Source organism: Staurois parvus, unplaced genomic scaffold, assembly GCF_062004578.1.
Source record: "Staurois parvus isolate SC_StPar_1 unplaced genomic scaffold, SC_StPar_1.0 ptg000414l, whole genome shotgun sequence".
Taxonomy (NCBI): Eukaryota; Metazoa; Chordata; class Amphibia; order Anura; family Ranidae; genus Staurois; species Staurois parvus.
Genome location: NW_028318210.1, coordinates 3,804,138 through 3,828,358, shown reverse-complemented (window position 1 = coordinate 3,828,358; position 24,221 = coordinate 3,804,138). Strand labels below are relative to the sequence as shown.

The 24,221-nt window shown below is 42.2% G+C and overlaps 1 protein-coding gene across 8 annotated transcripts in view; it reads left to right on the top strand.

Moving 5' to 3' along the window:
• Positions 1–24,221, top strand: part of DPF3 (double PHD fingers 3) — a 455,271-nt gene that overhangs the window by 219,639 nt on the left and 211,411 nt on the right. The window lies entirely within an intron of this gene.

The window sequence follows — 24,221 nt, the reverse complement described above, 5'->3', positions numbered from 1 at the left end:
CAGAGTGATGGCAGTTTACAAATCATGTTCTGATTTTTCTGATTTGTCCTTTGCACACTCTAGCTGTGCTCTGCTGCTCAATGCATTCCTATGGGAAAATTTCGCCACAAAAACCGCGATATTTCTTGAACGATTCGGTGAAACGTTCCACAAAGTAATAGCAATCCGATCGGGAACAATGCGCACGTTTTGATATATTACTTGTCTTTGTAGTGTAAAAACTGTGGGAGGAGTTAGGGTGGTAAATATGGCTATAATAAGAAACGGAATAAGAATATATTTGTGAGATAACAATAAGTGTTCCTTGCTATGCAAGAACACTTAATAACATGACACATTCAGTAATATCTGCTGGGTAATTCTCAGGGATCATTCCTCTGCTCTATGGGAATAAACTGGCACATAGCCCCTGAGATACAACAATGAACCCATCACCAAGGTAAACCATTTTAATAACTTAAAGGAGAAGTACAGCCAAAGCTCTTTTGGCTCTATTTTTCCTGTGGATCACAGGAGTGCAGTTCGCTGAGGCTGACAAGCCCGCTGTCGGCTGAAATCACTCAGCCAGTTTAGACCGGGGAAAGATCCCAACTTCAAAGTCGTGATCCACCCCAGAATTTGGAGTGGCACATCGCTCAGACTCTCAACGAGTCGCTGAGAGCCTGAGCCAGATGCTTCCTCCATCCTCCACATCCCAGCAATCCAGTGAGCGCAGGATGGGGGTTGGGGCAGAGCAGACAGTGGTGACTGACAGTCACTGATCTCTGCTCACAGTGACATGGGATCTCTGAGTTGTCACACTTGGAGCCGGAAAGGGACATATTCTGCATCCACCTAGGTAAGTATAATCTGGGGGAAAAAAACCCCAAAACTTTTCTTTAACCCCTTGAAATCTGGAATATGCCCAACACTCCTTAGTAGATTGCACAGCCTTTTTTTTCCCTATTGATTTTTTCAGTGCCGATTTACACATGTGCCTTCCGGATTTCAAGGTCCGCTTTCAGTTTGGATTGCAATCTACTTGTTCTGTTGTTTAGGGCCAGTTCAGGATCGTTTTTTGTGACACAGCTGTGGATTGTACTGTTCACAGGTTGAGGGCTGGTTTGGATGCAGTTTTGCAAGGCTTTTTTGTTTTGCTGAGGTGGAGAGGAGTGGGGAGAGCAAACTGTGCTGAAACCTGATCATGAACTGAAAACCTGTTCACAACTGATGACGTGCGGATCAGAAGCAGTTCCCATAGAAGTCAATAGCCTGTAATCCACACCTGAACACAATGTTCAGAGATTGGACAGGACTCTTTTTCAGTCTGCACGGAATCTGCACTGCCAGTGCACCAGACACGTGTACAGGCACCAAAGGAAGCAATGTTATTTCACATGTCATGCGGATTGGATGCGTTTCAAACCACATCCAATCCACATATATGTGAACCAGCACTTAGAGGCTTACCTCACAAACACTTGCTCATGAGTGGGATATTGCTAAACAACTTGGAAAGGGTACAAATTCTAAAGCCTGTGTAAGTGATGACTGGATCAATTTTAAAATCATAATTGTTCTGGGCTGAAATACAGAAAAAGATGCATAAATTGAATGTATATGTATAAGTGCTGCAGAACACAAGCAACCATTAAAGCCCACTCGAAAATACGTGTTTAACACGTTGCAGTGTAAATGGGTCCTTAAAGGCCTGATATGATAGCTTAAAGAAATCCTGGATATGGGCATTGCACTTTAGTAACCATTTAATTGTAACACAGGAGGAACGCTAATTACCAGTGACTGTTGATTCACTTCTTCAAGTTATGATTATATAGAGGTTTGGATTCAAAAATAGGCCTCTGAAGGCTATTAAAGTGTTACTAAACCCAGGACCCTGCTTTCACTATATCTGGTGTCCCACAGTACCCAGAACATGGAGATGCAATTATTTTAGTAAAACTGCTAAATACATCAGCAGTCCGAGCATCGGTTAAAGCTTGTAGGAGAAGTTTACTCCCCTGATTGTCCCTTGAGGCTGCAGGACCCCTGACCCCACATGGACTCTCCCAAGAGAAAATAAAACCTCTAGCAATACATATCCAACTGAGCTTGTGCAGCTTGCCCCCAAGGAAATGTTCTATCAGCAGATGAACTGGGGACTTTGGAAGAAGGGGAGAATCAAACATACTTTTTACACAATGCAGAAAATTAACCCCTTAGGTTCCACAGCGAATTTAACAAGCATGCTTTACTGAATATACAGAATGATTTTTACTATTGTGGGTTTAGTAACACTTTAAAGCTGAAACATAATTCATCTTCAGATATAGAAATTGTTGAATGATTCTTCGAAAAAAAGTGAGTTGGAGGGATAACTAAATGTAGCATCAAAGGCACAAGGAACTGTACAATTTCTGAAAACTTTCCACTGTTAATTGATCAAAACTGCAGGATAAAAAGCATGCCATTCATACGAAGATTTCCTCTGTAAGGTAACTCAGGGAAAAAAATGGGTTAGCTGGGAAAAATTGGAACCTTTTGGCTTTGAAATAAGCTTTAGATGTCACTGGATCTCAGCTGGGTATCTTCATGTATTGTTTGGCTTTTCATCTTTATCTGATACAGAAGGATGGAGCAGACAGGAATATATGACAGTTGTCCTATTCTCAGCTGACCCCTTAGAAAAATCTTTTACTTGTTAGGGTTCCTTTCATCCTGATGCTTTTATGCACTGTAAATTCATCTCCCAATCTTATTTTCAGTTTACTTCCTTAAATGTTGTGTAGAGTTCAGTTTTTGACATTTAGGAAATTCCGCAAGTCTAGTGACTTGCAGGCAAACTAACACAGTTTTTTTTTCCACATTTCAAGTTTTTTGTTCTAGTAGAGAGTATGATCATGAACGTTACTACCTGCCTTTGTAGAGTCATGCTAATTTGTCAATTTAAAGAGTGAGTTATATGTTTGTTTTATTTGTTCCATATTCTAGCAGAATGTCTATGGGTCTGTCTATGTATTTATTTTGCCTGCATAAGATAATGACAGTTCAGCTCTTTTCTGCAATTTAAAACCCAGACAGACCCAAAATCTTCTGGGTACTCATTAGTAATGTACTGGTAAAAGAAAAAAAACAGTAACCAACTCAGCACCACGCAAACCAATACAAAGGTGTATAAGCAACTTAACATACACCACGCAATATATGTGTCTTTGAGGGGCTTGTTCACCCTGCAGTTTAGCTGCATTTTTGCTGCCCCCGACCGCTCCCCTTTAGCTGCAGAAGCAGTGGCAGGGGACGTACATAAGCTGTGTCAGGTATTATGCCTTCTGACATTTTTGGCAGGAGTAACATGACCTGTTCAAGGGTCTGGGGCCACTCTGAAAGCACCCCACAACTGTGGCAATCAGGGGGTTATAACAGATGGTGAGGAGGCGATACAAAGTCTCATCACTGCCTGTTTAATTGATTTTTGAAGAGTAACCTGAATGTGGATCACTCTTCAGAGACCACAGCAAGTGTGATTGAGCCCTTAGGCCTTCTAGTGTGTATGAGAGCAGTGTGTACAACAACGCTTTGACACACTTCAAATACCTTTGTTGAAGCCTTCAAAGAACAATTAAGTTCCAGGGTAGGGATGTATAACCAGATTGTATTGGCAGTGTTGTCTCTTTGAACAAGCTGCTAGCAGGCTTTCAACAAGCTTCAAGTTGTGCTGAAGCTTAAAAGCAGTCACTTAAAGTATCAGTCAGTAATCCCATTAAGATCTGAGGTTAAGCTATTCCCGTCCCTTAAAGTGGTTGTAAAGGCTGAAGGGTTTTCACCTTGATGCATTCTATGCATGAAGGTAAAAAAAAAACTACTGTGTGCAGCAGCTTCCCAAGTCCTTTTTAATACTTACCTGAGCCTCATCGCAATCCAGCGATGTGAATGACAGCCTCGGCTGTCTCGGGTCTCTGCTTCCTCATTGGCTGAGACAGCAATCAGGAGCCATTGGCTTCCGCTGCTGTCAATCACAGACAGTCAGCCAATGAGGAGAGAGGGGTGGGGCCAAGCGGTGGCTCCGTGTGTGAATGGACACACGAAGCATTGAGTGCCCCCATAGCAAGCTGCTTGCTGTGGGTCACCTGACAGACAGGAGGAGCCAGGAGAGTCTGCAGGGAACCCAAGAAGAGGAGGAAACAGGCTACTATGTGCAAACACAGGAGGTAAGTATAGACATGTTTGTTATTTTACAAAAAAAAATAACCTTTAGAATCGCTTTAAGCCTGGTACACATTACTAGTTTTTTCGTTCAGCTATAAAAAAAAACCTGACAGCTCAGGAGGAGCTGCTGTACTAACTATCCTATGTTAGTATAGTGATCTCCCCTGCTGTACTATTGTGCTCTGACAGGAGGGATGGCCCCCCGCCAGATCATTCCGGCCACTGGCTGAGAGCGCTGATTGGGAGCCGATTGGCAGACATTTTTCGATCATGCTCCTTTGACAGAAGCCGGCCGAACGTCCGGCTTCTGTTGGACCAGCTGCCACAGGCCGAATGTCAGAAAGTTTCTATTGACACATTTGTCCCATGTGTACTAGGCTTTAGGCTGTTTATAAACAGCTTAAGGTTGAAGTGGTTATACTGGGATCATGACTGTAGCCGCAGTTATGATCTGGTATAATTTTTTTCAGCTGGCAATTCTCCATCTGATAAAAGTAATGTAAGCAGCTATACAGCCACTGGATTACTTTGCACGGGGTGGAAAGGGGTGCCCCTCCTACCGCTGCCTTAACCAGGCTCTCCTGTCCAATCAGGGAGCCCAATAAGGATGCAATTGGTGGCATCTGGTTCCTAGGATTCAGGATGTTGTCCCCCCCCCAATATGGAAACTGGAAGTGACAAGGATTTCATCAATTCTGGTTTCGGTGTCATGTAACAAGGTGCCATCCTCAAACTGTTCCCACAAAGTTGGGAGCATGAAATTGTCCAAAATGTTTTGGTATGCTGATGCCTTAAGAGTTCTTTTCACTGGAACTAAGGGGCCAAGCCCAACCCCTGAAATACACCCCCACACCATAATCCCCCCTCCACCAAACTTTACTCTTGGCACAGTGCAGTCAGGCAAGTACCGTTCTCCTGACAACCGCCAAACCCAGACACGTCCATTGGATTGCCAGACAGAGAAGCGCGATTCATCACTCCAGAGAATACGTCTCCACTGTTGTTGTGCTAATCTGAAGGCCACACGAAGTTTGGAGGTCTTTAGCAATTGACTCTGTAGACAGTTAGTGACGTCTACGCACTGTGCGCTTCAGCATGCGCTGACCCCGCTCTGTCATTTTACGTGGCTTACCACTTGGTGGCTGAGTTTATGTTGTTCCCAGTTGCTTCCACTTTGTTATAATACCACTAACAGTTGACTGGGAAATATTTAGTAGCAAGGAACTTTCACGGATGGACTTAATTGCACAGGTGGCAACCTATCACAGCACCATGCTTGAATACACTGAGCACCTGAGAGAAACCCATTATTTCAAAAACGTTTGTAGAAGCAGTTTGCATGCCTAGGTGCTTGATTTTATACACCTGTGGCCATGGAGGTGGTTGGGATACCTGAGTCCAATTATTTAGTGGGTGTCCCAATACTTTTGGCAATATAGTGTGTGTCCGTGGGTGTATATAAAATGTTTGGTTGTTCTAAGTAGTATTCCAGCAAAATCTATGCTGATTTTTACATGAAGGAACAGATGTCAGAATTTGTCTAAACTGGAACTGGTTAAAGTGGTTGTAAACCCTTATATATGCTAACTGAATTGACTAGCCTCAGGTGATACACAGAGATGATACAAATCCTCCTACATAAGTTCTACCTATTTATCTGCAGTCCTATTCTCCGCTACCATACTCCATTCCAAGTACAGTATTCACAGCATTTTTCATCTCCAGAACGCAGGGGGCAGTGATCTGATGTCACACACTGCACAGCATAGAGGAGGGAGCTGAGTGTAACCTGAGACCCGAGTGGAGGGAATGTACACCCCCCCCCTCTACACAGTCTCATAGGAAAACATGCACAGCTGAGGTTTGAAATCACCTGCTGTGTGTTTGGGGGGGGGGGGGGCAGTGCTGTCTCCAGGCATTGCCTGGTGTATAGACTCAGAAGTGACAGCAGAGGAATGAGACAGCAGACAGAAATCACACTTTGGGATGAGGCAAGTACACACTATAGAAAGATATGCTTTGTTCATTTTTCACTTCAGGGGTTTACAATCATTTTACATTGCCAAAATTAAGCTAAATGGTACTTTTAAGGCTTCAACAATGCTTGCAGAAACTCAGTAAATGTTTTGCAATTGCTGAAGTCCCTGTGAACAAGGCTATTGCCAAAAGCATTACAACATGAAAAAGAATTGTATCAAGAATCTGTTATTTCTATTGTATGTACTTTTTTAGCAATTTTCCAGGCATTCCCATTCTAAAACTGTTAAAAAGTTTTGCTATCTGATAGAAAACATCTAAAAATGTTAATTTCTTACATTAACCACTTAATGTCCAGGTCATCTTTTTAATTTTTCACACAATAAAATTAGCATATTTTTTTTACTAGAAAATTACTTTAAACCCCCACATACAGTGGGGATCGAAAGTTTGGGCACCCCAGCTAAAAATTTGTATTCATGTGCATAAAGAAGCCAAGGAAAGATGGAAAAATCTCCAAAAGGCATCAAATTACAGATTAGACATTCTTATAATATGTCAACAAAAGTTTGATTTTATTTCCATCATTTACACTTTCAAAATAACAGAAAACAAAAAAATGGCGTCTGCAAACGTTTTGGCACCCTGCAGAGTTAATATCTTGTACTGCCCCCTTTGGCAAGTATCACAGCTTGTAAATGCTTTTTGTAGCCAGCCAAGAGTCTTTCAATTCTTGTTTGAGGTATCTTTGCCCATTCTTCCTTTGGAAAAGTCTTCAGTTCTTTGAGATTTCTGGGCTGTCTGTCACGCACTGCTCTTTTAAGGTCTATCCATAGATTTTCAATTATGTTGAGGTCAGCAGATTGTGAAGGCCATGGCAAAACCTTCAGTTTACGCCTCTTGATGTAATCCCCTGTGGATTTCGAGGTGTGTTTAGGATAATTATCCATTTGTAGAAGCCATCCTCTCATTAACTTCAGCTTCAAGCATCAAGTTACCATCCAAAATTTGCTGAAATTTTATTGAATCCATTTTTCCTTCTACTCGTGAGATGTTTCCTGTGCCACTGGCTGCAACACAACCCCAAAGCATGATTGATCCAACCCCATACTTAACAGTTGGACAGAGGTTCTTTTCATTAAATTCTGTGCCCCTTCTTCTCCAAACGTACCTTTGCTCATTCCGGCCAAAAAGTTCAATTTTAACCTCATCAGTCCACAGAACTTGTTTCCAAAATGCATCAGGCTTGTCTATATGTTCATTTGCAAAGTTCAAACGATGATTTTTGTGGTGAGGACGTAGAAGAGGTTTTCTTCTGATGACTCTTCCATGAAGACCATATTTGTACAAGTATCTCTTTATAGTGGAATAGTGTACCACAACTCCAGTGTCTGCCAGATCTTTCTGGAGGGATCGTGCAGTCAAACGTGGGTTTTGAATTGTTTTTCTCACAATCCTGCGAGCTGTTCTGTCTGATATTTTTCTTAGTCTTCCAGATCTTGCTTTAACTTCCACTGTTCCTGATGACTGCCATTTCTTAATTACATTCCGAACAGAGGATATTGACATCTGAAAACGCTTTGCTATCTTCTTATAGCCTTCTCCAGCTTTGTGAGCGTCAACTATTTTCAGTTTCCGTTTTCTAGACAACTGCTTAGAAGAACCCATGGTGCTGATTGTTGGGGCAAGGTCAGATGAGTCTGGGCATTTAAAACATTTGAGATTGACATAACCTGGTCTTCCCTGACGATGATTGAGAACAATCCATGACACTGGCAGGTCTCTGCTTTGCAAAGGGGGCAGTGCATGCTATAAATACTGCAGGGTGCCCAAACTTTTGCAGACGCCATTTTTTTGTTTTCTGTTATTTTGAAAGTGTAAATGATGGAAATAAAATCTAACTTTTGTTGACATATTATAAGAATGTCTAATCTGTAATTTGATGCCTTTTGGAGATTTTTCCATCTTTCCTTGGCTTCTTTATGCACATTAATACAAATTTTTAGCTGGTGTGCCCAAACTTTCGATCCCCACTGTATATTATCTGAAAGCAAAAGTAGAGGCCCTGGCCAGTGGCAGCTGCAATTTGTTTGTTGCCTAATGTGGTTGATGTACTAAAACTAAAGCGTGCAAAATCTAAGCAGACTCTCTCGCCTGCATGCCTGAGCTAAGGGCATATGGTTTCCAATAAGTAAATGCTACGTGAATAATCTGCTCTTAGTCAAGATGGCCGTGGCCAGAAATGCGAGAGAGTGTTTTTTTCAAAGTGATTTCTCTGCAAAATAAAGCATGTATACATGGATGGATGGGTGAGTTTGCTTTGAATATTAAAAATGATTGAATTAGCATATTTTGTTTGTGGCTCTCAGGTGCTTTAAAAAAGCGCACTTTCCCTGTGTTTGGACCCAGCCATTTCCTGTCTTATCAAGACTCTTGACTATTCTAGTAGAGACATCCCAGTGAAAAGCTGGTTTGGGATCCCTGGATTGCATAAAACTCTCAAGTGAACATAGACATGGCTTTGCTTCCAGCCTGACCATATCTGGAGACTCAATGGTATTGTGACCTGGCTGGACCATGTTTGAGAGCACCCCCAGTCCCAATCTTCCCCTCCCCCCCCTTTTCTTTTGTTCCAAACTATTTCCATTACAAAGCAGTATGGACACTGGGTGTTGTAATATACTGTAACAGTATTACATATAGTAATGGCAGCTTTACAGGCGACTTACTGTCTACTGCTGGAAATAAAGAGAGTTGCGTTGAGTGCTTCTTCATAATTTAGCAGAAGCCTTGTATTTTTATCAATGAATACAATGCTTCCTCTGATTAGCCGGGGTGGAGAGATTGGCACATAATGTCATGATTTCTACCTCAACCAATCAGAAGAATTCTTGTATTTATTGATAAAAAAGGCTTCTCCTGAATGGCAGAAAAGCACTCAGACCAACTCTTTAATTCTGGCAGTACAGGGGAAGTCACCTATACTGCTGCCAGAACACAGCCCCGCTTACTGGATGTAGCTAATGATACTACAATATATTACAGCACACATCGCTGTCACATCATTTTGTAATGGCCAACTTGGCCCAATCAAGCTATGCAAAACTAGAATTCCACTTTAAGCCATTCAGAATTTGAATTATTGACTACAGATCAAGGATTTTAAAAAGTAACTCAACTTTTGTTTAGAAAAATAAAAATCTCTCTCGGAGAGCAATGTACATAGCAAGGATTTTAACAAACTTTGTTACAGATTCCTACCTGTTTCTGCTCTGAAGAAACAGCTGTACGTTTGATTATCTCAATATATCAAGTGTATCTGAATATGAGTTTCTCAATCTATTTGGCTGATGAACTGTTCAGTGTTCTAATGAGGAAATTTGCACTGTCTGTATCTCTTTAGTGGTAAATGACCCTTTGGGAATATCTCAACAAAAATGTAATTTATGTTGCAGAGGATACCTAAAATCTGACTTGTATCTACTAGTGCAAACTTCTGTGAAATTCTGTATGCTAATAACACAAGCAGGAAATTACATTTCCAGGGAAGTCCTGTTCATCAACTGTGTACAGAAGGCCTCCAGGATTCCATATTGCATACAATTTTAAAGAAAATTACAGCAGCTGCAGATTGAGAAGCAAAGGCCATTTTTAATATCTTTCAAATACAATATGGCTTGTGTAGTAATTGTATGTGCTGTATTTTTTTATTTGCCATTTTTTTCCCACAAAAGTGAAGTTACCCTTCGAGGCAGTTAACCACTTGCCAACCACCCACAGTACTTTTACTGCGAACAGGCAGCAGCTACAGGCAGTGCAACGTACCAGTATGTTGCTCTGCCTGTACTAACACGGGGGCGTGCAGCACCGAATGGCTCCAATCATCTATATAGTCTTAAGAAACCGGAAGCTATGAGCTTTTCAACATTTCAGTTTCACCGGATATACACAGCGCCATTTTCAAATTGGGAAAGCATCTGATCGCACCGAGCTTGGTGTGATCAGATGCTTTAAGGGCAGAGGAGAGATCTAGAGTCTAACAGACCCCAGATTTCTCAGAAAAGAGTATCCGTCACTGCCTATCACCATGGTTGCCAATTCTATATTTTCTCGCATTTCTGAACAAGAGATAAAGTTTACAGGTTTGAAGTTAGGAGATGATGACCATGGTACATTTCATAAAACTGATATCATAATTGCTTTATACAAGTGCAAAGATACCACATCATTCAAAAAAGTCTCTTAAAGTGAAACTACACTTTTGCTGCATTTGCACTTACTTTGCACCCTCTCTTCCCATGCCAGCCTTATGTTCACCTGTTCTTGATTCAGCATATCAATGTGGTTTCATTAGCACCAAATAGCCAGCTGTTGAAATCTTCTGTGCTGGGGCCACACTCTGCACTTTTATTCAATACTATTGAGAGCTTATGAGTATATCTCATACTTCAGACCAACTGCCTACAGGAATAAATGAGAATTCAGAGCACATGTGCAGGCCGGTCCTGAAGATTTTTTCCAGGTAGCTGTGTGAGGCCAAGGAGAGCCACAGAGCTGATATTTTGCTTGACGGGGAGAAGAGGACTAGTTAGGTGGGAGGAAACACAACATATGTACAGTGCTCAGCATCAATGAGTACAACTCAACAGATTTGTCAAAACACCTTTCCTTTCTGAATCAATATTTTCTATGGGACACTATACTACAAAATACTCCCACAAATGCGTGCCATTGATTGCAAACAAGATTTGATAATTTGCACACACAAAAAAGTATTTTTACTAACAAATTAATTCAAGATCATGTTGCAAAACTGAATATACCCCAATGAAAGTTAGGAGCAAAGCTAAATTTTAGACAAGATCCTAATTAACAAGAATTCAACAACAGGTGAGTCTTATTATTCATTAAACAGGTGTCCAGCAGACAGTTGATTATAAAAGGGCGTTACTTTACCACCTCAATACTGGGCACTTTTACCCCCTTCCTACCCAATCAATTTTCAGCTTTCAGAGCTCACACACTTTGATATTACTCAGTCATGGAACACTGTACACAAATTAAGTTTTTGTAATTTTTTTCACACAAATAGAGCTTTCTTTTGGTGGTATTTAATTAGCAGCTGTTTTTTTATTTTTTGCGCTGTAAATTAAAAAAACCAAAAATGTGAAAAAAAACCCCAAAAACCGCATTTTTCTTCGTTTCTGTCATAAAAATTTTCAAATAAGTAAATTTTCTTCATGAATTTGGGCCAAAATGTATACTGCTACATGGCTTTAGTAAAAATAATCCCAATCGGTGTGTATTATTTGGTCTGTGTGGAAGTCATAGAGTCTACAAGCTATGGTACCAATCATTGAAAATTGAACACACCTGATCAAACCTGATGTACTGACGGCCTATCTCATTTCTTGAGACACTAACAAGCTAATGCAGGCCATAGATTGGTCGAAAATCGGCCGATTTGTCGGCCGAAAATAAAATCGGCCGATTTTCGGATCGTTAGTTGGCGATTTGGTTGGCCGTTTTTCGGGATTTTGGCCGTTTTTTTTTTTTTGGTAAAGTTGGAAAAAAATCGGCCGATCGGCCGATTTTCGCGGCATTAATGGGCCAATCGGCCGATTTTTTACCGATAAAAAATCTGCGCATGAGCAGTGACCTGCAAGAGGAAGACAAAAAGAAGAAGAGGAAGAGGATGAAGAAGAGGATGAAAAAGAGGATGAAGAAGAGGATGAGGAAGAAGAGGATGAGGATGAAGAAGAGGATGAGGATGAAGAAGAGGATGAAGAAGAAGAGGATGAAGAGGATGAGGATGAAGAAGAAGAGGATGAGGATGAAGAAGAAGAGGATGAGGAAGAAGAAGAGGATGAGGAAGAAGAAGAGGAAGAGGATGAGGAAGAAGAAGAGGAAGAGGATGATGAAGAAGAAGAGGATGATGAAGAAGAGGATGAGGATGAGGAAGAAGAGGATGAGGATGATGAAGAAGAGGATGAAGAAGAAGAGGATGAGGAAGAAGAGGATGAGGATGAAGAAGAAGAGGATGAGGAAGAAGAAGAGGATGAAGAAGAAGAAGAGGATGAGGATGAAGAAGAAGAAGAAGAGGATGAAGAAGAAGAAGAAGAAGAGGATGAAGAAGAAGAAGAGGATGAGGAAGAAGAAGAGGATGAAGAAGAAGAAGAAGAAGAGGATGAAGAAGAAGAAGAAGAGGATGAGGATGAAGAAGAAGAAGAAGAGGATGAGGATGAAGAAGAAGAAGAAGAGGATGAGGATGAAGAAGAAGAAGAAGAGGATGAGGATGAAGAAGAAGAAGAAGAGGATGAGGATGAAGAAGAAGAAGAAGAGGATGAGGATGAAGAAGAAGAAGAAGAGGATGAGGATGAAGAAGAAGAAGAAGAAGAGGATGAGGAAGAAGAAGAAGAGGATGAGGATGAAGAAGAAGAAGAGGATGAAGAAGAAGAAGAAGAGGATGAAGAAGAAGAAGAAGAGGATGAGGATGAGGAAGAAGAGGATGAAGAAGAAGAAGAAGAAGAAGAGGATGAGGATGAAGAAGAAGAAGAAGAGGATGAGGATGAAGAAGAAGAAGAAGAGGATGAGGATGAAGAAGAAGAAGAAGAAGAGGATGAGGAAGAAGAAGAAGAAGAAGTAGGATGAAAATAAGAAGAATTCCAGTCCAGCAAGAAGTGTCCCTGCAGAGAGCTCCGCTATTTCTGACAGTTCTCTGACAGTTCCTTCACATTTACAGCCGTTGAAACATTGTATCTATTTGTTTCCGAATAAAAACATCTGTATCCTAAATGGAAACAAATAGATACAATGTTTCAACCGCTGTAAATGTGAAGGAACTGTCAGAGAACTGTCAGAAATAGCGGAGCTCTCTGCAGGGACACTTTTTGCCAGCTGTAGAAGGGATGAAAATCGACCGATTTTTTTTACCATTGATGGTAACGTTGGCCGCTTGAACGACCGAATTTTCGTTTTTTAAACGTTTGGGGGGTATTTTAAACATTTGGGGGGTATTTTAAACATTTGGGGGGTATTTTTACTGTCTTATGCAGGCCATCTATGGCCTGCATAAGACAGTAAAAATACCCCCCAAATGACCCCTTTTTGGAAAGTAGACATTCAAAGGTATTTAGTAAGATGCTTGGTGAGTTTTTTGAACCTGTAATTTTTTTCCCACAATTCTTTGGAAAATGAAGAAAGTAAATACAATTTTTTTTTTCCACACAACTGTTATATTAACTGGTTATTCCTCTCACACTGAATATGCATACTTGCAGCTTCACCCCAAAACACATTATGCTGCTCCACATGTGTAAGACTTTTCCACAGCCTGGCCACTTAATGAGGCTCAACATCCAAGTAGCACCTACAGGCATTCTGGAGGCATAAATTACACATCTCATTTCCTGACTACCTATCCCAATTGTGAAAGCTCTGGAGCACCAGGACAATGGAATTACCCACAAAATGACCCCATTTTGGAAAGCAAACACCCCAATGTACATTCTATGATGCATAATGAGTCTGTTGAACATGTCATTTTTTTCCACAAGTTTTCAGAAAATCTGGAATGAAAATGTATTTTTTTTTTTTACACAAAGTTGTCCATTTATAAGATATTTCTAACACATAGCATGTCCATACCAAAAAGTACACCCCAAAATACATTCTGCTACTCCTCCTGAGTATGGATACCACATGTGTAAGACTTTTACACAGCCTGGCCACTTACAGAATCCCAACATCCAAGTAGCACCTACTGACGTTCTGGAGGCATAAATGACACATCTCATTTCCTGACTACCTATTACAATTTTGAAGGCCCTGGTGCACCAGGACAATGACATTACCCACAAAATGACTCCATTTTGGAAAGAAAACACCCCGATGTATATTCTACGAGGCATATTGAGTCTTTTGAACATGTCATTTTTTTCCACAAGTTTTCAGAAAATGTGGAAAGAAAATGAATTTTTTTTTTTCACAAAGTGGTCCATATATAAGATAATTCTATCACATAGTATGTACATACCAAAAATAACACCCCAAAATACATTCTGCTACTCCTTCCAAGTATGGGGATACCACATATGTGAGACTTTTCCACAGCCTGGCCACATACAGAGGCCCAACATCCAAGTAGGACCTACAGGCGTTCTGGAGACATAAATGGCACATCTCATTTCCTGACTACCTATCACAATTTTGAAGGCCCTGGAGCACCAGGACAATGGAATTACCCTTGGATGCCTGCCTTTCTTCTGGGAGTGCTGCACTGCTTGTACTCGTCACTGCGCTACTGGTGGGTGCCTGCTCCTCCTCAGATCTCCTGAACCTCTTTGTTTGGACTCTCTCCTCCTCAGAATTTGTTGCTGACCCACTGCTTTCAATTGGCTCTTACTGGCACTGTAACAGATGTGGATCACGGGTACGGTGACAGATGTGGCTCATGTGCACTGTGACAGATGTGGATCATGAGTACTGTGATATATGTGGATCACGGGCACTGTGACAGATGTGGATCACTGGCACTGTGACAGATGTGGATCACAGATGTGGATTACTGGTACTGTGACAGATGTGGCTCACGGGCACTGTGACAGATGTGGCTCACAGGCACTGTGACAGATGGGGATCACTGGCACTGTGACAGATGGGGATCACTGGCACTGTAACAGATGTGGATCACAGATATAGTGACAGATGTAGATCACGGGTACTGTTACAGATGTGGCTCACGGGTACTGTGACAGATGTGGACCACTGGCAATGTGACAGATGTGGATCAAGGGTACGGTGACAGATGTGGATCACTGGCACTGGGAAAGATGTGGATTACAGATGATCCACATCTGTCAGAGTACCAGTGACAGATACTGGTACTGTGACAGGGTGATGTGTGGGAGGTGTGCTTGTGTGTGCTCACTGATCGGCTCTGCTTCTCCTCACTCACTGGCTCTGTGTGAGGAGAGGCAGAGCCGTTCCACTTTGTTGACATCACATGATTGGACACAGCCGTCATGTGATCAGAAGGGCCAATCAGAGGGCCCTTCTGCCGAGCAGTGTTGCACTGTGTCTGAGGGACACAGGCACACCGAGAGCGTGCAGCTGCGTGGCCACAAGGCCGCGCTTGTGCGCATGTTCTGAAGAACGTTCCTTAACGTCCACTTAGAACGACAAAGCTCCCACCTGTCCGTTTATGTGCAGTGGCCGGGTGGGAAGAGGTTAACAAAAAAACCCTTTCCCATTTCATGCTGTCAGCAATGGCACCACATGGAAGAAAAATGTCACAAGGCCTGAGAAAGAAAATCATTTCTTTACACAAGAAAGGTGAAGGCTACAAGAAGATCAGCAAAGCTTTACTTATCAATCAGAATACTGTAGTAAAAGTGATACAAAAATTTAACAAAGATGGAACTGCAACCATCTCAGAGACATCCAGGCCGTTGACGGAACTTAGCAACTTGACAGGAGCATCTTCTGATGAGAAGAGTTGAAGAAAATCACCATGCAAGTTCACTGCAGTTGGCTAAAGAAGTAGAAAGCCAAACAGGGATTATTGCAGTGTACGTCATATTGAGTCATGGGAAACAGAGGAATGGCATGCATGGGTATGATCCATGAAAGAAGCCTCTCCTAAAGCCCAGGCACAAAAAAACCTGTGTAGAATTTGCCAGGGCCCATGCTGAAAAAGAAGAAGACTACTGGGACTCTGTACTCTGGAGTGATGAGACCAAGATAAATGTTTTTGGAACTGATGGCTTCAAAACTGTATGGCGTCGCAAAGGTGAGTAGTACAAAGAAAAATACATGGTGCCCAAAGTTAAACATGAAGTTGGCAGTATCATTCTGTGGGGCTGCATCAGTGCTGCTGGTATCGGGGAGCTGCATTTCATTGATGGTATCATGAATTCACAGGTGTACTGCTCTGAATTGAAAGAGAAGATGCTACCATCACCCTTGGTCATCGTGCACTTTTCCAACATGACAATGATCCAAAACACACATCTAAGGCCACTGTTGCATTTCTGAAGAAGAACCCAACTGAACAGCTATGGGGAGTTCTGAAGAGTCAAGTTGAGCATCACTCTCCATACAACATCCAAGCTCTAAAAGAGGTCATTTTTGAAGAATAGAAAAAGATAGATTTTGTAATATGTCGCCAACTTGTTCATTTCATGCCTAGTAGACTTGGCGCTGTCCTTACAAATCATGGAGGTCATACAAAATACTAGATGTATTAGTTTTTGTTGTGGGGTGTATTCATTTTTGCATCAACTAATTTGAGTAAAACTGAAGATTTTGTAATCTAAGTTATATTATTAGCCTTACTTTCATATAATGAGCTAAACAAATGTTCTATAAAACTAATTTTTGTAAAAATTTTGTAAATTGTTCTTGTGTTCATTGAGATATTGATTAAAATCTTACTTTTCAAAAGCAGTGTAGTCCATTTATGCTGAGCACTGTATAATGGCACCAATGGTGCAGTTGCTCTTTAAAATTAGAAGCAAAAATCTGAGATTAATCCAGGACTCCTGGGAGAGAGCCCTAGCACAGATCGGGACTGAGAGAGATGGATCCTGATAGATATAGTGTCAGGGCCTGGACTTGAACCTGGGACTTCTACTGTGTCAGGCAGTAACTCTACTCACTGAGCTACCTGGAATGCTGGACAACACTTTGCCTCATCTATTGGATAATCCTGCCTTGTGCCTTGTTTGCTCTTGAACCTTGAACTCTTTGCTCCTCCCATGAACTTCCTATATAAGCCATGTCCTTGGACTTCCTCCTTGCCAGATTATTGTGCCTTTCCAGCCAATATCCTGCTACTGTTCCTGCTGCTGTCTACACCTCCGCTACTGACCTTTGGCTTGTTCCTGACCACGATTGATCTGCTACCATTTGTGACCGACCCTTGGCTTGTGACCGACTCTGCTTTCGTCTGATCCCTAACCTGTTGATCCGCTATTGGTTCCCAGTCTGCTCATTCCCTGGTGGGGTGATCCTGAGATCTGCGACCTGGTATTAACACACAGCCCAATCCATCTCCACCATTAGGAGCTCTGGTGAATACCGGTTAATACTTAGACCCCGCACCTCAGGTGAGCCTGCGTCATTCCCAGGGGGATCCGCTGGTGTACCTATCCTGCTGGTTCCAGGTAAGCCTTTTACTGCTATAGCAACTGGTCTCTGAACCTGACCTTACACCATGACAGAATAATCTGGCCCACACATGGAGGCCGCTATAGCAAATGCCATGGCTCCGGTCAGGCAGCAAATTTCAGAGCTACAAGAGTTTGGTGTTACCTACCAAAAGAAATTTGCTGAACTGCAAAGTGTAGTAGAGGGGCAACAGGAAGAGATCCATGCTCTGCAGACACGATTGCTGGACATGTGCTCCCGCGATGTTGCTAATACACGCATGCCTCTGCCACTCACGTTCAATGGAGACCGCCGCCACTACAGGGGTTTCCTTAACCAATGCCGCATTTATTTCCAGATGCAACCTGCTGCATTTAATACTGAGAGGCAGAAGGTATTGTTTGTTATAAACCTCCTGACTGAGGAAGCCCTAGCTTGGGCCTCTCCCTATATAGAGCAAAACAATGCAATGTTAAACAGTTTTGCGACTTTTGTGACTGCAATGATTCAGGTCTTTGATGATCCCAACCGCTGCGCTACCGCTGAAGCAAAGCTGCATAGTTTGAGGCAGGGTAGACGCCCTGTTGCGGAGTATACAACTGAATTTCGACGCTGGATCTCAGACACCACCTGGAACCCAGCAGCGCAAAAGAGTCAGTTCCGGCAGGGACTCTCTGAACAGGTGAAGGATGAGCTCGCCAGAGGAGAGACTCCTAACGATCTTGAGGAGTTCATCCAATTATGCATTCGGATTGACCAAAGACTGACAGAAAGAAGAAAGGAGAGATTGGGAAGTAATGGTGGCATGCGTTTTTCTGCTAATCAGTTCAGTCAGAAGGATTTAAACATTTCTTCAGATTATAACACACCTGAACCTATGCAAGTAGATACTGTTAAAAGATCAATTTCTACTCAAGAGAAGGAGAGAAGACGTTTGGAGAATTTATGTTTATACTGTGGGGACTCTGGGCATTACGCAGTCAATTGTCCTAATAAAGCCAAGGGTCGGTCACAAATGGTAGCAGATCAATCGTGGTCAGGAACAAGCCAAAGGTCAGTAGCGGAGGTGTAGACAGCAGCAGGAACAGTAGCAGGATATTGGCTGGAAAGGCACAATAATCTGGCAAGGAGGAAGTCCAAGGACATGGCTTATATAGGAAGTTCATGGGAGGAGCAAGGAGTTCAAGGTTCAAGAGCAAACAAGGCACAAGGCAGGATTATCCAATAGATGAGGCAAAGTGTTGTCCAGCATTCCAGGTAGCTCAGTGAGTAGAGTTACTGCCTGACACAGTAGAAGTCCCAGGTTCAAGTCCAGGCCCTGACATATAGAGAGATTGGATGCCAGATTGCAGTCGCTAAGCAAACTGCATAAATGCAAACCTTATAGGGACACCCTCGCCAAACTGGAATCAACTAGGCTGGCTTTTAATCTAGCCATGACAAATAGGGCCGAGAAGGACTTGAGGTGGGATAACGCACGGTTCTACTGCCAACGGGACAGAATTGGCTCGATATTAGCTCATAAGCTGACACCCAAAACTCAGTCATACACTGCCAAAAAATTTGATCTGCATTGGGGGGATACACCCAAAATCTGCAAGCAATAATGGAGGAGTTTCATGCTTTCTACTCTAAGTTATATCAGTTGGGGTCCTCAGTCTCCAGGGAGGCTTTTGATGCTTTTTTGCAGGACTTACCTTTACCCCATTTAACAATGGCCCACAGGGCTAAGCTGAAGGCCCCTATTTCCAAGGAGGAGGTTATCGGGGCAATTAAGTTTGTCATTTAGCTCATTTCTTTTATTCCGTACAGGATGGGGAATCTCTAGATCCCTCTCACTATATCACTGTGGTCCTCAAACCGGCTAAGGAACCCAGAGATGTGGGTAACTATAGACCTATTTCTCTGATCAATAATGATTTGAAACTTCCGATCAAAATCTTAGCTAATCGCTTATCTTCATTCATAGGCACCTATATACATAAAGATCAAGCTGGGTTCATATTAGGGAGACAGGGACTGGACCAGATCTGTAGAGCGATTGATATGGTATCCCTGCTGCGATCCCAATGGAATGGTGCCCCACCCCGGGAAGTATTTATATTATCAATAGATTTACAGAAGGCCTTTGACACAGTGTCCTGGCTCTATCTTTTTAGGATCTTGGAAGTATGGGCATTCGGTCCATGTTTTTTAGGCATACTACAGGCTCTTTATTCTTCCCCCTTGGCACATGTTCACTAGCAGGGACAGTACTCTCAGTCAATCAGGATTGCTTGGGGTACGTTCCTTACCTCTTTTTGATATGGCTATTGAAACCCTCTGTCAGGGCTCCGGGTATGACCAGAGGTATGTGAACTGACGCAGGGAAACGCAGGCTTCAGATATGTTATAAACAATATAATTTATTAATACTAACAATACAAAACGCAGTGCAATACTAAAACATAAACACAGTGCAAACGAACCAAGCCACCCACAGATAATACATACAATGCAAGCGTAGTAAGGCAGGCCTGGTCAATAACAATCGGGCAGGTAGGAACAGGAGGAGCAGGCAGAGAGTAGTCAGGTCACGAGCCGGGTACAGCAACTAACGGGCAGGAAGGTACAGGGGGTCAGGCAGAGAATGGTCGGGGTCACAAGCCAGGGATCAAACAGGAGAAGTCAGCAGAAGTCAGGATCAGGCAGGGTCGGCAACGAGTCAGTCAGGCAGGAACAGGAATGCAGGTAACAAGGTACAGGGGCCCATGGAAAAACACACACCAAGGCACAGACTGCAGGTCTGGCCATCCCTTATATAGACCTGCAATCAGCCTCAGGTGTTTGGCTGACTGCAGGGTTGAGTCTCTGATTGCTGAGAGCACCCGCTGGCCAGCCCTGGTACTGCAGCCCACAAGGCAGGTGAGTCCCACCATTATTGGCAAGTCCATTCCTGACACCCTCTCAGTGGCAGTTCGGTCAGACCCTGATATTCAAGGGGTACACTGCTGTCCACAGGAACACAAGTGCTCTCTGTTTGCGGATGATCTTCTGATGTTTTTGACTCCTTCATTGACTTCCACCCCTAAGGTGATATGCCTATTACGAGAGTTTGGCAGGGTGTTGCGTTTGGAGGTTAATATGACCAAGTCGTTGGCTCTGAATGTCTCTGTTCCACCAGGATTGCATGCCCGACTTTGGGATTCATTTCCCTTTGAGTGGAGTGACACTCATATCCCGCATATGGGTATACAGCTGACGGCCACTATGGAATCTCTTTATGGATTCACTTATCCGCCACTTTTTCGTAAGCTTGAGGCAGATCTCCAGAAGTGGTCGGCTCATACTCTTTCCTGGCTGGGCAGACTGCATTATGTTAAAATGACCTTGCTCCCACGACTTCTGTATTACTTTCAGCCTGTCCCCATTCCTATCCCACGTGTGGTCTTGAAGAAATTCCAATCTTCGGTAATTAGATTTATTTGGGGCAACAAGAGCCGTCCTTTTTCTAAAAAGATCCTCTTCTGTCCTAAAACCAGGGGTGGGCTGGGACTCCCAGACATTTATAGGTATTATCAGGCAGCTCAATTGGCCCAACTTTCGGTGGTGTATATGAGAAGGGATAAACCAGATTGGGTCTATATGGAAAGGATGGCAGTCCCAGGTTTTACACTAGACTATTTACTTTGGTGTCCCTTTTGGAATCATCTGCCAATATTGGCTCCGACCCTGTCTCAATTGGTATCGCTATGGGACAAGCTCAAAACTAACTCCGCATTGGTCTCCCCATTCTGTCCGCTAGCCCATATTTTCAATAATCCAAACTTTCCACCGGGACAGGATATTAAGGCATTTAAATGGTGGCTCGACAAGGGGTTATATCAGATTGGACAGCATTTTACTCATAGAGGGCCCTTTATGTTGCGTTATTATGTCGAGGTTTTAGAAGTGCCCCAAACAGAATGATTTTGTTTTAATCAGATCGTGCATTTTTTGCGGTCCCTCATACACAATAAGTCGGCACAATATAGGGTCTCTCCATACAAAAAATGGTGCACACAGGACACTGGCCAGAGAGGTGGTATCTCTCTCATATATGGACTGCTACTGACTTCTCCTTCCAAGTTTTTTTTATATGTTTGACTGGGAACAAGATCTTGGGGAGGAGGTCGAGATTGAGGTCTGGCACAAACGTTTTTTAAGATCATACTCTGGTATTATGAATGTATCTCTGATAGAAGCTAATGTTAAACTACTTACCCATTGGTACTTGGTTCCCATATAGCTAGCTAAAATGTATCCATCGGCTTTTTCTCTCTGTTTTAGAGGATGTAGCATGAATGGATCCATGTTTCATGTATGGTGGAAATGTCCACGGTTGAGAGGCTTTTGGAATGGCGAATTTGCTATTTTACGTAGAGTTACGGGGCTATCCATTCCTCAGACCCCTTCAGTGGCTCTGCTTAATACAGGAGTGAAGGATGCCCCTCAACATCTACAATGCTTGATTTTCTTTGTTCTACTGGGGGCAAAGATGACCATTGCTAGGACATGGAAGCAGCCCTTAGTTTCTGTGGCCCAGGCGAAGAAGAAGATCACTTGGATTATGGTGCAGGAGAACGCTGTTAATATACTTCATGATACCTTTGCTAGATTTGAAAGTACGTGGGAACCCTGGGCGGATTTTATGAAAGTTACTTTATAATTGATCTGTGGGGACAAGAGATGTATGTCATTTGGTCATCATGCTCCAGACATGTCTTTCTGTCTTCATGACTCTTTTTCTTCTCATTTCTTTCTTCTTCTCCCTTCTCTCTGGTAGTCTGTTACTAGTCTCAAGGAGTATTTGAAGCAGGCACCTGAGGTGTCTGGTGCCAGAGGTTCCTTTCCAGGAAAATTGCTAAGTGATGCATAGGGGATGTTGAACATTGTTTTTCTTTGCTGTTATTTGAACTTAGCTGTTATAACTAGACACTTGTGGAATGTACGTACCCCTTTGCATTCATTATGGGCTCCTTATCTTCTGTTATCCTTTATTACAAATTTTTGAAATTGATGATGGTTATTTGTTGTGTTATGTTAAAACTTCAATAAAAATTTATTGAAAGTTAGTCACGTGGCTGAAAATTGTTAATTTTATCCTTGTGTAAAGCTTTGTGAATTGAGCCTTTTGTGAGATAACGTAAATATTACAGAGAAAATTAAGGTTTTAACAGTTAGACACCCACTTATGAAAAATTATAATTCCACACCAGTGATATTTCTTTGTGAACTGAATATTTTTAGGAGAAAATTATTATGCAGTTAAATAATGAATGAAATTAAAATAACTAATCAATCTTCATCAAAAGATTGTTCATATTAAGATGCTTACCTTCTTGTTTATGTCTAAAACACATATGAAATGAACCTGTGAGAATAGAATATGCTCACTAAAGTGAACTAATTTGCACTTGGAAAGCAGTCTACAAAATGCAGCTGCACAAGGGCCAAACTGTTATATGTATTCTGTTCTTATAGATCATGCTCTTGTCCCCAAAATCTCTCTCTGGACACTGAAGTTCCTCTAACTGGCAGCTATGTCACTCTAGTGGCCAGTGGAAAGAACCACTGAGCCCAGTGGGTGACACGCTTGCAAGTGTCCGATAGCAGCAGTGTTCTTAGCTGAGCAAGCCTGCAAAGATTTAACATACCACCCTCCATAGAGTAGCTGTGTTTGGATTTTGTAATCATGGTGGCAGCAATATTTTAGGACACAACTTTAGCTTTCAAATATACTATTATTTATAGGACATTATATTTTTTGCTTTCTCTGCAGTAAATGCAACCTTTCACCCCACCATGTTCCATTTGCAGAGTGTAATTTCAGCTGCCAGGTGCAAACAGAATAACTGTATGTTTCCTCCAAGAGTTCAGAAGCCAGTTCACTCACAGCTGCAGCTTTATAAATGGCACTGTCAGCCAGCACAGCCCAGATATTGGAAGGTTCCCAGGGCAGATGAGGAGGGGGAGCCACTATCGATCACTGTGCTCAGTGTGCATCAGTAGTGATCAGTCTTGCCAACTTCACAGCCACGTCCCTTCCTGTCTATTTTATTGATAGACCAACCACTGGTAATTTATTCTGTTTTTGTTGTGCCTCCTTGTTTGTACGTGCTTCAATCCTATGCTGTCTATATCAAATAAACACCTGCTACATACAGCATACGAAAAATAAAAAATGTAATACTGGGATGCACTATTTCCTAGATATAGTCTTATATTTATGTCTGTACTGGCTAAAGGTTGTTCTGCTCACAGACAGGTGTCATCTCAGTGTGTGTGTTTCAGGAGTCCTAAGGCACATTTAATGTTTATTTTATGGCCACAGATAACAAAGCAGTTTGTGTCAGTATTTCATTTTATACCTCATGAAGTGTATACAATGTGAAACTCTGAAGTGTAGTATTATATAGTGTGACTATGAAACCAAAACTAATAGACGCATCTTCAAACTGTGACTAAGCTTCTGTTAATTACTGAACCCTGAAAGTGAGTTTAACACCATTTTCTGGATATAAATATGGGATGTGATAACTGCAGAAATAATTGTCTAAATCTTGTATTAAATGGTTTTTTCATTCAAATCAAAAAGGAAATTGTGCACAGTCATTGCAATTGGCGTAGAGCCACACATGCCACAATCCCCTTTATCAACAAAAATGTAGTAAAAGCTGCCCCCTGTCCAACCTTCTTGCACTTTCCTGCACATACGCACCTCCTGCACATAATGCTTCTTATCAAATGCTCTGCACTCCTCTCTTGCACATACAGTACTGTTAGCTTTCATATTCTTTGTACTCCACTGTTGCACATACTGCCCACCTTCATACCCCACATTCATTTCCTACACGTGCAGCCCACTGTCATATCCTCTGCAGTCCTCTCCT